Below are 12,178 nucleotides of genomic sequence, written 5' to 3' on the forward strand. Positions count from 1 at the left end.
GAATTTTCTTCCACAGATACAGGAATAATGTGGGATTATCTGTAATATTTCTGTGAACGGAACTACTATCTTGTCCTAAAGCTGGCTTTGAATTATGTTTCTCTCTTCTAAGTTCCTTAAATTCCTTCTCTTCTAAGCATACGGAATCTTTAATTATTTAATCTCTGCTATAATGGACGGTCAGCATTGTTAAATTGACAATAGTATAATAAAAGAACGTTGTCATTTTGAATGCAGATGAACAGACTGCCACATGATGGTGCTGCTGTTTTGCTTCTTTTATCTGTTTAAAGTTGTCCCATTGAGACTAAAATTAAAGCTACGCTATACAACAAAGGGCTTATTACAGGGGGAAAAAAACCAACAGCCCTGATACCGTTGTACTACAGTAGCTTTGAAGAAAATTACATGAAGATACACCAGGAGTACAGATAGCTGGAAGGAGCCTTTATCTCTCTAATCCCAGGCTGTTTCTCCAATATTTTAGGATTGAATTTGCAGTCTGCGTAAAACAGGCTTTGTGTTTTGTATTAAGGCATATTGCTATAGAATGCTTTTCCAAAGAAGATAGAGTTTTGTGGTCCTGTCACTTCTGACTCCGTGACCCAGTGGACATCCTGTCTGCCACTAACTGCTTCCTTGAGTTCTTGTCAGCTCATGCTGCGATGCCTTAGTTTTTGTTTGCATTTGAGTTTTCCAAACGTCCTTTGTGTTTTGTGTTTAAAGGTGGGATAGAAAATAAAATAAATAAATAAAAATTAAATATTTAAGCTTTACATCACCATCTTGTAAATTATCAGAGGTTTGGGCGAGGGCTGCAAAACATGTGGGTTCCGTTATCCAAATGCAGTGCAGTGCATCCTAATGCATAGGTTTTAAAAAGTTCTCACGTACAATAGTTAGGGTTAGGGTTAGGGTTGGCATTTCAAACTGTAAGCAGGTTTACGAGGAGCCTAGACTTGCATCTGAAGAGGCGCTTTAAAAATAGGTTTGAAATGAAGAGCCAAAATGCTTTTGCAATCTAGAATAGGTAAGAACTCAAAACTATATTCGACTTTGCCAGAGAAGTGAGAGGTCGCTTCACAATGTAATATCATCTCATTCCTGTTTTTATCTTTTACGTTTTGATTAGGTTTCACTTGATTTTGAAATACTACCTTGATGTAGCATTAGGTACTGGGAAATGCCTTTTTTTCCTGTTTGGCTGTGAATTTGGAAGTTGAAAGGTAAAGGCTGTGATTATAAATCATTTTCTGTGATGTGCAAGGAAGGGCTTTTTGGATGTGGATGTGGATGTACATATGGAAGATCATGAGGAAGAAGAGTGGGCTTTTATCCTGTTCTTGGCAGGAAGTCTTTGGCTCAGGAAGCATCAAAGGCTGAATTAGTACAAAATGACCATTTTATTTCTTCATGTCTGAAATAATTGAGGACAAGCCTCAATTCATTGGTTGACTTGACTCACAAAGACTCTGCCGAGGGAGAGAACAGTAGAAGCCTTTCCTGTTACAATCCAGCACTTATTATATTAGATACTTCTCATGTAATTTCAAAATATGGTCTTGAACAACCGTTTCTTGTGCCTTACAAAAAGCAGCAAGAAAGCAGTAAGAAAGCTGGCGAAAAGGAGAAAATGGTGATGAAGAGTACAGAAAGGGAGCCCACAACGCTTCTGTTATGCAAGATCTAGCCTTAGTGGTGACTCAAAAGTGGATCTTCCTTCTTTCATCACTATAGAATTTGTTGCTCATAATCCTAAGGCGTGTTGACACCAGAGATGGAGGAGCAGCAAACTGAGTGACACTGGAGTACTTGATTGTGAGGCTGGGCTCCTCAGAAGCAGGGTCCTTGTTGAGAGCTGCCACGGAGAAGGGTGCTGAAGAGCAGCCCTAAGTCCGCTAAGTCTGGGGCCTAGCTGCTAGGAGCTTACAAAGTCCTGCCAAGAAAAGGAGTCTCTTTTCTGCAAATGCACCATGAGCTCTGAGCCCGAAACCCTCAGTGTTTTCTTGCATGAATATCTTCACCTCAGTCATGTGTTTTGTCTAACTCTCATTTGGGGACAGTGTTATTTCTGGCTGAGACTTTTGAACTGCCTTGCATCATTCTTTCCCCACCATTCTAGTGTGGAACTAGTGTATCTTGACATCAGCTGTCTGACTCACCTGTGAGTCTGCAGTATAGACCAGGTGTGGCCTAGTTGAAAAGCCACATCGTGTCACTTTGGGTTAAAAATTCAGATTGTTTTATCTCCCTTTCTTCCAGTTGAGAAAAGGTCTATGCATTGACTATAGTTCTAAACAAAGAGCAAGCACGGAAATGCTCTTGCCCTGTAGTTTTTAGTTAAGCTGAGAAGCCTGCAGAAGCAGGACCCGGTACCAGATGGAAAGCAGCTGGCTCACTAGGATGAGGGAGAATCGACTGAGTGTGTTGCGTCTCTCAGATCTAGGAATTTACCACCTTGTTCCATTTAGAATGGGTGCAAACTGTCACTCTGGGGTGGAAGGGTGAGATATCAAGGACTAAAATATGAATGATAAAAAAAGTTGTTGCTCAGATCTTTTAAGATTTTCAGTCACCTTAAAGTTGTTGAGTTTGGCTGCTGGCCTCATGGCTGAAGAGAGGGACATATGTATAAGTACTGATTTACCTTTCATTTGATGTCTTCAGGGATGAAGCTGCCAAAGTGTCTGGTTGTATTTGGGGTAGCATTCTCCTTCCAAACTTCAACACCTCCTCTTTGAATCTATCTGAGGCTCAACCAGACAGAATGGTAACTTCTTCTTAGTTGTGAAGTATCAACAGCAACAGGGAAGGGTGAATGAAGGTGAAACATGCTGAGGACATTGACTGACTGGGCTAGAGGAAGGCAGGAGGAACTGGATATTTAAGAGTGATAAAAAGGAAAGTTCTGTTCAATACTCCTTTTCATTTGAGCCAAGAAATCAGTTTCCTCCTTTTTCCATTGCTGGATGTTCCTTAACTGCATGTGAATCAATGTCCTTTCAGTTAAGGATAGAGCACTTTTAGAGATTGATCTTGAGAGCTATTTCAGGAGAACAAGTATGTGTGGGAAAAATCAAGGCTAGGGTTGTTCTATTCCAGTGACTCTAAATTAGCTGACTTATTTATTTTCTGTGCAGTAGTGCAAAATTAATAAAGAAACCTACAGTATCTAATCCAAACTCTGTACTCCCCCTCCCCCGTAGATGGCCACTGCATTGGTACTGGGGGCAGAGCAAAGGATGGGGAAGACAGACTCAAGTGTTCAGAGGACATGAAAATTGAGATCCTCCAGTGTAGAACTCATGAGTTCAGAGTCTTAACCACTAGAGGTGCTCCTGCTATCTTGTTGTTTGCCAAAGGTCTATCCTGTGTGCCAGACCACTTAACTCAGTTTATCCCTCCACAGCAGAGGGAGCTTAGGCAGGGTATAAACAACCTGGTCAAGGCTATTGCTTTCATGGCTAGTGCTAACCTGGACAGGATCTAATTTGCAGTCAAAGGCATGGCAGCCAGTATGATCTGCCATTTGGACTCTATTCTTATCTATAATCATTGTTTATTGGTAAGTGTTTTTAAATATTGTATTTTTATATATTGTAAATTTATTGTAAATTTACTGTTTTATTGATTATTGTTGTAAATCGCCCAGAGTCCCTCTGATGGGAGATGGGTGGTGACAAATTTGATAAAATAAAATAAATAAAAATTATAATTGGGAGGCAGTGATTGCTGAAGAACTTAAAAGTAGACTTCAACTTCACATCTGTCCTAGTATTGGGCTTGTTCAAAGGGGTAAGCTGTTTGGAAAATCCTTAGAAAGAAAACCCTGTACCCAATCAACAAAATAGTATCAAGGCAAGGGCAGCAATATATCAGGCTATCCCTCCATTCTTTTTGTCTCATTGCATGAGCAGGCCCTGGGAGGGCAAAGGGGACAGATCAAAGAGGAGGATTTTAAACTCTCTGTTTTAATTTCTACTGTGGTAAATATCAATAGATATTGATAGAGTAAGTATCAGTTGACATAAACCAAAGCTCATTGGGGTCCTCAGTCCTGATGGGGATGCGGTGGCGCTGCGGGTTAAACCGCTGAGCTGCTGAGCATGCCGATCGGAAGGTCGGCAGTTCGAATCCGCGTGATGGGGTGAGCTCCTGTTGCTAGTCCCAGCTCCTGCCAACCTAGCAGTTCAAAAACATGCAAATGTGAGTCGATTAATAGCTACCGCTTCCGTGGGCAGGCAACGGCATTCCATTTAGTCATGCCAGCCACATGACCACAGAAGTGTCTACGGACAAACGCCGGCTCTTCGGCTTTGAAACGGAGATGAGCACCGCCCCCTAGAGTCGGACATGACTGGACTTAATGTCAAGGGAAACCTTTACCTTTACCTAAAGAGATCCTGAGATCAAAATGTTTGAGAACTGCTGGTCTAATCCATCCATCTCATAGGAAGTTTCTATGGTTTGAATGCCAGGGCAGTTCCTTCTGTTTGCCCTTTTATCAGCTCCCAGAGCTTCCTTCTACAAAGGCAGTAATGGCTATTGTAGTCCACCTCTGATCCCAGGGAATACGTGTGTATCCTGCCTGTACAACATGCTGACCTGATCCCCATCAATCAAGCAATTGAAAAAGGTTACCAACGTACAATGAAAACCTCTGAGCTTCTGGATGAAACCCACCAGGCTGAGCAAACTAGATTATTATAGCAGAGCATATCCTGAGAATTCTCAACATGGTAACATACTGGCTTAGATACAAGATCTAGACCCAGGCAAACGGGGCCTCAACCTTCAGGTGTTTGCCCAAGTTGCTGAACCCTCCATTCAGTGTTGGATGGTGGAGAAGTTCATTTCATGCTTCTCAGCCTAGGAATCAGAGAAACAAATGCCTTTAACTGCTACTTTGGCCCAGGACTTACAATATACCTTTCCCCAATTTCCATGAATCCCAGGCTCCTGAGACTAAGGCAAGATCAGAGAGCAGGGCTAATTGGATCCAGTCAACTTGTTGATATCCCAGTCATGAACCTCATGGCATTGCCAGCTAGTTGAATCCCATCTAGTTACAAGTACTAAGACTACCCACTAACCACTGGTATCCATCATGGCAGCTTTTAGCTAGTACTTCAGGCCCTAACCTGAGCCTTATTCAAACCCTAGAAAACTTCTAATAGCTATCATCTCCACCACAAAGATGTTGGAAACAGGGACAATCTTACCTGAAAACAATGTTCTGAAATATTTTTCAGGCCTCGGGGAACCCCTGCACATTCAGGCTCAAATATAGGCCAGAAGTTACAAGTTAATGTATTTGTTCCATGTGTAGGCCTATATGTGCATTTAACAGGGCTCTTAAAGTAAAAATGAAGAATGAAACTTACCCCTTTAATGTAAAGTTGCCTGAATTTGAAATAATTTCTTAAATAAATCATGATCTCCCAGGGAACCACTAGTGACCTTTCATGGAACTCTAGAGTTCCACAGAACCCTGGTTGAGAAAACCTGTTCATGACTAAAGTTCACTCAGTCTTTTACCAGAGGCAAGAAATTATCCTCTATTTCTTCTGTCAAAATCCCATGATACAGTTAGAGGATTGGCAGGAGCTGTATGTCAGAAGAGCCATCAAAATCTTCCTGAACAGAACAGAGGATATTCGGATCTGAAGCAGTGTGGGTTGCAAAACCTCATCAACTGTGATCTTTAGTAGGTAGAAGTTTGTATCAAAGTAGCTTGTCAGAGTCAAAATAAACATACCTCTCAGGGAATTGTGATCCTTCTTACTCAAAGTGCAGCTACTTCAGGTGCTCCACCAGAGAGACATTTGTTGGGCTGTCACATGGTCCTCTGGTCTTCTTTTATAAAGCCCTATGACTTTAACTCTTAGGCCTTGGCAGATGACTCCTTCAGCAGAGAGTACTGTAAGAGGGCTCCTCCATGCCCAAGGATGGCTCTGAATGTTCCATTCTAGAATGTTTTGGTTCTGCTGTAGGAAAACAGGACACTGAATTTTTCCAAAAGTGCAGATAGGTGATCCAGCCTACCCAGAGATGATTGATTGATTGAGAAAATGGAAACCCATCAGGATGGTAACCAAATGTATGTATTGTAGCTTGTCTTCCCTTTCTTCCTACATTTCTCCAGATTTCTATCCTCTGAGCTGTCTTTCTAGCAGGTTTCTCTTATATTGGCAAAAATGACATCTCCTCCCACAAGACCCATCATCAAAACTTTTCTTTAATCTGCCTGTGGAGCGTGTGGGAGGGAAATAGAACTCCTAAGCTGACCTGTCTCTGTTGTAGAAAAAGGGCCTTCACAGTAAGTTCAATGTACCATTCAACATTTTAAAGCTCCAGCTCACATGGGATATCCCTGCCATGAATAAAATTAAAAGCTCATATCCCACAAAACAAGTTTCATGCTGAATAACGAAAGGCAGCTGTAGAAATAAATGAATATAGAGTGATGACAAAGCCTGAGGTTAACATGGAACTCCACTTACTAGTTCCTCTCAGACAAAAGCATTTGCCCTTTTTAAAAAGAGAATGTGCTGAAGTTATATAGTAATATAGCTATTCTGTTCATATATATATTATGCAGTATTAAAATCCAAGTAAATATGAACAGTAATTAGCACAGAATAAATCATGAAGTAGGATAAATAGATAATTGAAAGTTAGAATATCGAGGCTTTATGTCAACAAACCACAATTTCAGATGTGGCACAAGCCCATTTATGGAATTATAATCCAAAAATGATTTTCAAGTTTTTTGTCAGATTTACTTTTGAAAAAGATTTGGGAGATTGAGGTATATTTCCATAAATGAATTAGCCATTATTCTGTAGAAGGAATTGTATGTACTTCCATAAAAAGCACAACGTTGCAGCAGTTACCATGTACAGAATTAGTTCCATGTACTTTGTGGGGATATAAGGTTCAGTAATATTTATTTAATACTTATTTATTTTTCAAATTTCTATCACTGCCCATCTCTCCCAAAAAGTAGACTTAATTCAAAAATAGCAGGTAGGAAAGGAAATGCAGCCTTTTAGAATTAGAATAGAATAATTTCCCCAAATTGTTGAACTTTGCAACATTGCCACCAAATATAGAAAAATGGCCCAAGCTGATTGTTACATTTCCAACCATTTTTAGAAAATGAACTGTCCATTTTAACAATCAGCAGTAGAGTAATACAGCAGCGTAAAACATGTTGTATCAGTTTTCTCTTAGTATAATTGTATAAAATTAACATTCTCCTTCCATAGAAATTCCCATTAGTGCCTATTAATTATTGGGTCTAAATTGTGTACCCATTTAACCATACAATGTTTAATTTGTTCAGTTTCTGAATCGTATTTCACCAACAGCTTATACATTTGCCACTAATCATGCTTTCTGCTGATACTATCTACTGGGAAGGCAACAAAAGCCCACATCCTGAAGTGTCAAAAGGAATGCAATCCAATCACAGAGATCCAAAGAATTATAGATAGAATTTGCTATTGTAAAACTGTTTACTTCAGCAAAGGATCGTTACCTTGTCGTGGTGCTAGAGCTTGAGCACCTCAATGATGCCATGAGCTAAACCGTGAAGGACCACCCAAGACAGGAAGGTCATGACAGAGAGGTCAGACTAAATGCGATCCCTGGGGAAGGTAATGGCAACCCACCCCAGTATTCTTGCCGTGAAAACTAAATGGATCAGTACAACCAGAGATATGTCGGTATACCATCAGAAGATGAGACCCCCAGGTCGGAAGATGGTCAAAATGCTACTGGGGAGGAACAGAGGATGAGTTCAACTAGCCCCAGACGTGATGACGCAGCTAGCTCAAAGCCGAAAGGACGGCTAGCAGCTGATGGCGCTGGTGGTGAACGGCGAATCCGATGTTCTAAGGATCAACACACCATTGGAACCTGGGATGTAAGATCTATGAGCCAGGGCAAATTGGATGTGGTTATTGGTGAGATGTCAAGATTAAAGATAGACATTTTGGGCGTCAGTGAACTGAAATGGACTGGAATGGGCCACTTCACATCAAATGACCACCAGATCTACTACTGTGGACAAGAGGACCACAGAAGAAATGGAGTAGCCTTCATAATAGTAAAGTGGCTAAAGCAGTGCTCAGATACAATCCAAAAAACGATAGAATGATCTCAATTCGAATTCAGGGCAAGCCATCTAACATCACAGTGATCCAAATATACGCCCCAACCACAAATGCTGAAGAAGTTGAAGTAGAGCAGTTCTATGAGGATCTGCAGCACCTACTGGACAACATGCCTAAAAGAGATGTTATTTTCATCATGGGAGACTGGAATGCTAAGGTGGGCAGTCAAATGACACCTGGAATTACAGATAACTATGGCCTGGGTGAACAAAACGAAGCAGGACATAGGCTGATAGAATTTTGTCAAGACAACTCAATGTGCATAACAAACACTCTCTTCCAGCAACCTAAGAGACGGCTTTATACATGGACTTCCCCAGATGGACAACACCGAAATCAGATTGACTACATCCTTTGCAGCCAAAGGTGGCGGACATCTATACAGTCGGTAAAAACAAGACCTGGAGCTGACTGTAGTTCCAATCATGAACTACTTCTTGCACAATTTAGGATCAGACTAAAGAGATTAGGGAAGACCCACAGATAGCTAGATATGAGCTCACTAATATTCCTAAGGAATATGCAGTGGAGGTGAAGAATAGATTTAAGGGACTGGACTTAGTAGATAGGGTCCCAGAAGAACTATGGACAGAAGTCTGCAACATTGTTCAAGAGGCGGCAACAAAATACATCCCAAAGAAAGAGAAAACCAAGAAGGCAAAATGGCTGTCTGCTGAGACACTAGAAGTAGCCCAAGAAAGAAGGAAAGCAAAAGGCAACAGTGGAGATATGCCCAATTAAATGCAAAATTCCAGAGGTTAGCCAGAAGAGATAAGGAATTATTTTTAAACAAGCAATGTGTGGAAGTGGAAGAAGACAATAGAATAGGAAGGACAAGAGACCTCTTCCAGAAAATTAGAAACATCGGAGGTAAATTCCAGGCAAAAATGGGTATGATCAAAAACAAAGATGGCAAGGACCTAACAGAAGAAGAAGAGATCAAGAAAAGGTGGCAAGAATATACGGAAGACCTGTATAGGAAGGATAACAATATCGGGGATAGCTTTGACGATGTGGTCAGTGAGCTAGAGCCAAACATCCTGAAGAGTGAGGTTGAATGGGCCTTAAGAAGCATTGCTAATAACAAGGCAGCAGGAGATGACGGCATCCCAGCTGAACTGTTCAAAATCTTGCAAGATGATGCTGTCAAGGTAATGCATGCTATATGCCAGCAAATTTGGAAAACACAAGAATGGCCATCAGATTGGAAAAAATCAATTTATATCGCCATACCAAAAAAAGGAAACACTAAAGAATGTTCAAACTATCGAACAGTGGCACTCATTTCACATGCCAGTAAGGTAATGCTCAAGATCCTGCAAGGTAGACTTCAGCAGTTCATGGAGCGAGAATTGCCAGATGTACAAGCTGGGTTTCGAAAAGGCAGAGGAACTAGGGACCAAATTGCCAATATCTGATGGATAATGGAAAAAGCCAGGGAGTTTCAGAAAAACATCTCTTTCTGTTTTATCGACTATTCTAAAGCCTTTGACTGTGTGGACCATAACAAATTGTGGGAAGTTCTTAGTGGTACGGGGATACCAAGTCATCTTGTCTGCCTCCTGAAGAATCTGTATAATGACCAAGTAGCAACAGTAAGAACAGACCACGGAACAACGGACTGGTTTAAGATTGGGAAAGGAGTACGGCGGGGCTGTATACTCCCACCCTACCTATTCAACTTGTACGCAGAACACATCATGCGACATGCTGGGCTTGAGGAATCCAAGGCTGGAGTTAAAATCTCTGGAAGAAACATTAACAATCTCAGATATGCAGATGATACCACTTTGATGGCTGAAAGCAAAGAGGAACTGAGGAGCCTTATGATGAAGGTGAAAGAAGAAAGTGCAAAAGCTGGATTGCAGCTAAACCTCAAAAAAACCAAGATTATGGCAACCAGCTTGATTGATAACTGGCAAATAGAGGGAGAAAATGTAGAAGCAGTGAAAGACTTTGTATTTCTAGGTGCGGAGATTACTGCAGATGCTGACTGCAGTCAGGAAATCGGAAGACGCTTAATCCTTGGGAGAAGAGCAATGACCAATCTCGATAAAATAGTTAAGAGCAGAGACATCACACTGACAACAAAGGTCCACATAGTTAAAGCAATGGTGTTCCCCGTAGTAACATATGGCTGCGAGAGCTGGACCATAAGGAAGGCTGAGAGAAGGAAGATCGATGCTTTTGAACTGTGGTGTTGGAGGAAAATTCTGAGAGTGCCTTGGACTGCAAGAAGATCAAACCAGTCCATCCTCCAGGAAATCAAGCCAGACTGCTCACTTGAGGGAATGGTATTTAAGGCAAAACTGAAATACTTTGGCCACACAATGAGAAGACAGGACACCCTGGAGAAGATGCTGATGCTAGGGAGAGTGGAAGGCAAAAGGAAGAGGGGCTGACCAAGGGCAAGGTGGATGGATGATATTCTAGAGGTGACGGACTTGTCCCTGGGGGAGCTGGGGGTGTTGACGACCGACAGGAAGTTCTGGCGTGGGCTGGTCCATGAAGTCACGAAGAGTCGGAAGCGACTAAACGAATAAACAACAACAACAAAAACTGTTTAAAAAAAGTACAAAATTATTTATAATTCAAATGCTGGTCAATTTAGGATTCTCATGGTTTGGATTTTAATGATGAGGTGCAATCTAATTGAATGTCTAATCATATTGTTAAACTCACTGATAAACTTAGTTATTAGTTTATTAGTATTAGATAAATTTATTAGTTTTGCAAAAGTGAAATATGCTTATAATAAGCATTAGAAACTTTAGAATGACTTAAAATGGGGCTTTGATTTAAAGTACGAGAAAATTTATGCTAATAAATTTATTTAAACTAGAAGAATGAAAGCTGGTCTCTGATTCTGAGTGATGATTTATTTAGTTCAAGTGGGCAAGATGAGTGCTAGGATGTTAAAAATGGAGTTGAAGTTAAAGGTAGATTAAAAGCAAATACAGTTGTGGTACAATCACAGGATGGAAGCACCTAATCTGTGTCTGCAGCATTGCTGTGCTGAGTTCTTCTAAGCCATGCTGTTTAACACTCAGTAGTCCAATGTGCAGGGTTCTTTCCCAACCTCACTACGTTTTTTTTTCTAACTGAAGTCATAGGACTTGAACTATGGAGTCTTTATTTTTATTTTATTTCTAGTATTTCTAAATTACCATAATTACACATCTCAAGGTGGTTTAGAAATCAGTTCATAAAAACAATCAACAATAAAAACCCTAAGATGTTTATAACTCCCCATCAGACCTCCTCTGTCTTGATTTTTTTTTTTTTTTAGTATTCTGAACTTTAGTTGACTGGATATGTAACTGTAATGCAGTTTCTTATGTATTTATTTGGCCCCATCAATTCAAAAGGTATGACTCTGGGCAGGTTATAGCATAAAAACAGACAACCAAAAAAATCTCCCCATGTAGCATTAAACATCAACAATATATAAATATAAAATGGTGACTAAGCAACATGACAGAACAACCAAGTGGGGACTCTCACTCAACTGGCCCCTAATGCCTGGGGAAGAGCCAGGTCTAAACAGCTTTCGTAAAGGTTAACAGAGTTGGGGCCTGTCTGATAGTTGTGGGAGATCCAGAGAACAGGGGCAACCCCAGAAAAGGCATCCTTCCTAAGTGTGACAAGATTTAAAAGGAGGAGCCTGGAGCATGTGTAGATGTTCTTGGAACTTGGTCATCTTTATGCACTTGACAGTGAATGTTCATTAATCATTAAAAAACAAGGATATTGGAAAGGTGTGAGGGGGAAAAAAACAGATAATCCCTTGGCTTCTCAACTGAAACAGCAGCCACAATGAAGTATTCCCAAGACAATTTGTGTGTGTGTGTGTGTGTGCGAGAGAGAGAGAGAGAGATTATCTTATACCAAGCCTTTTGTTCATAGCACGTAATGCTCCCTCCTTTGGGATGGAATATTAGAGTTTGCTACCACAAGATGTGGTATTATCTTTTAAAAAGGGTTGGACCAGTGCATGC

General features: G+C 40.7%; 2 protein-coding genes across 3 annotated transcripts in view; both read left to right on the plus strand.

The window, feature by feature from the left end:
* The window catches only part of ZSWIM8 (zinc finger SWIM-type containing 8), a 746,829-nt gene extending 734,790 nt beyond the window's left edge, over positions 1-12,039 (plus strand). Inside the window, exon 27 of the mRNA XM_063307636.1 lies at positions 12,013-12,039. The gene's annotated coding sequence lies outside the window, so the exon portion shown is untranslated. The remainder of the gene's footprint in view (positions 1-12,012) is intronic.
* Positions 1-12,178, plus strand: part of ADK (adenosine kinase) — a 259,216-nt gene that overhangs the window by 63,593 nt on the left and 183,445 nt on the right. The gene's annotated exons all lie outside the window — the stretch shown is intronic.

Source organism: Candoia aspera, chromosome 6 (genome assembly GCF_035149785.1).
Source record: "Candoia aspera isolate rCanAsp1 chromosome 6, rCanAsp1.hap2, whole genome shotgun sequence".
Classification (NCBI taxonomy): domain Eukaryota; kingdom Metazoa; phylum Chordata; class Lepidosauria; order Squamata; family Boidae; genus Candoia; species Candoia aspera.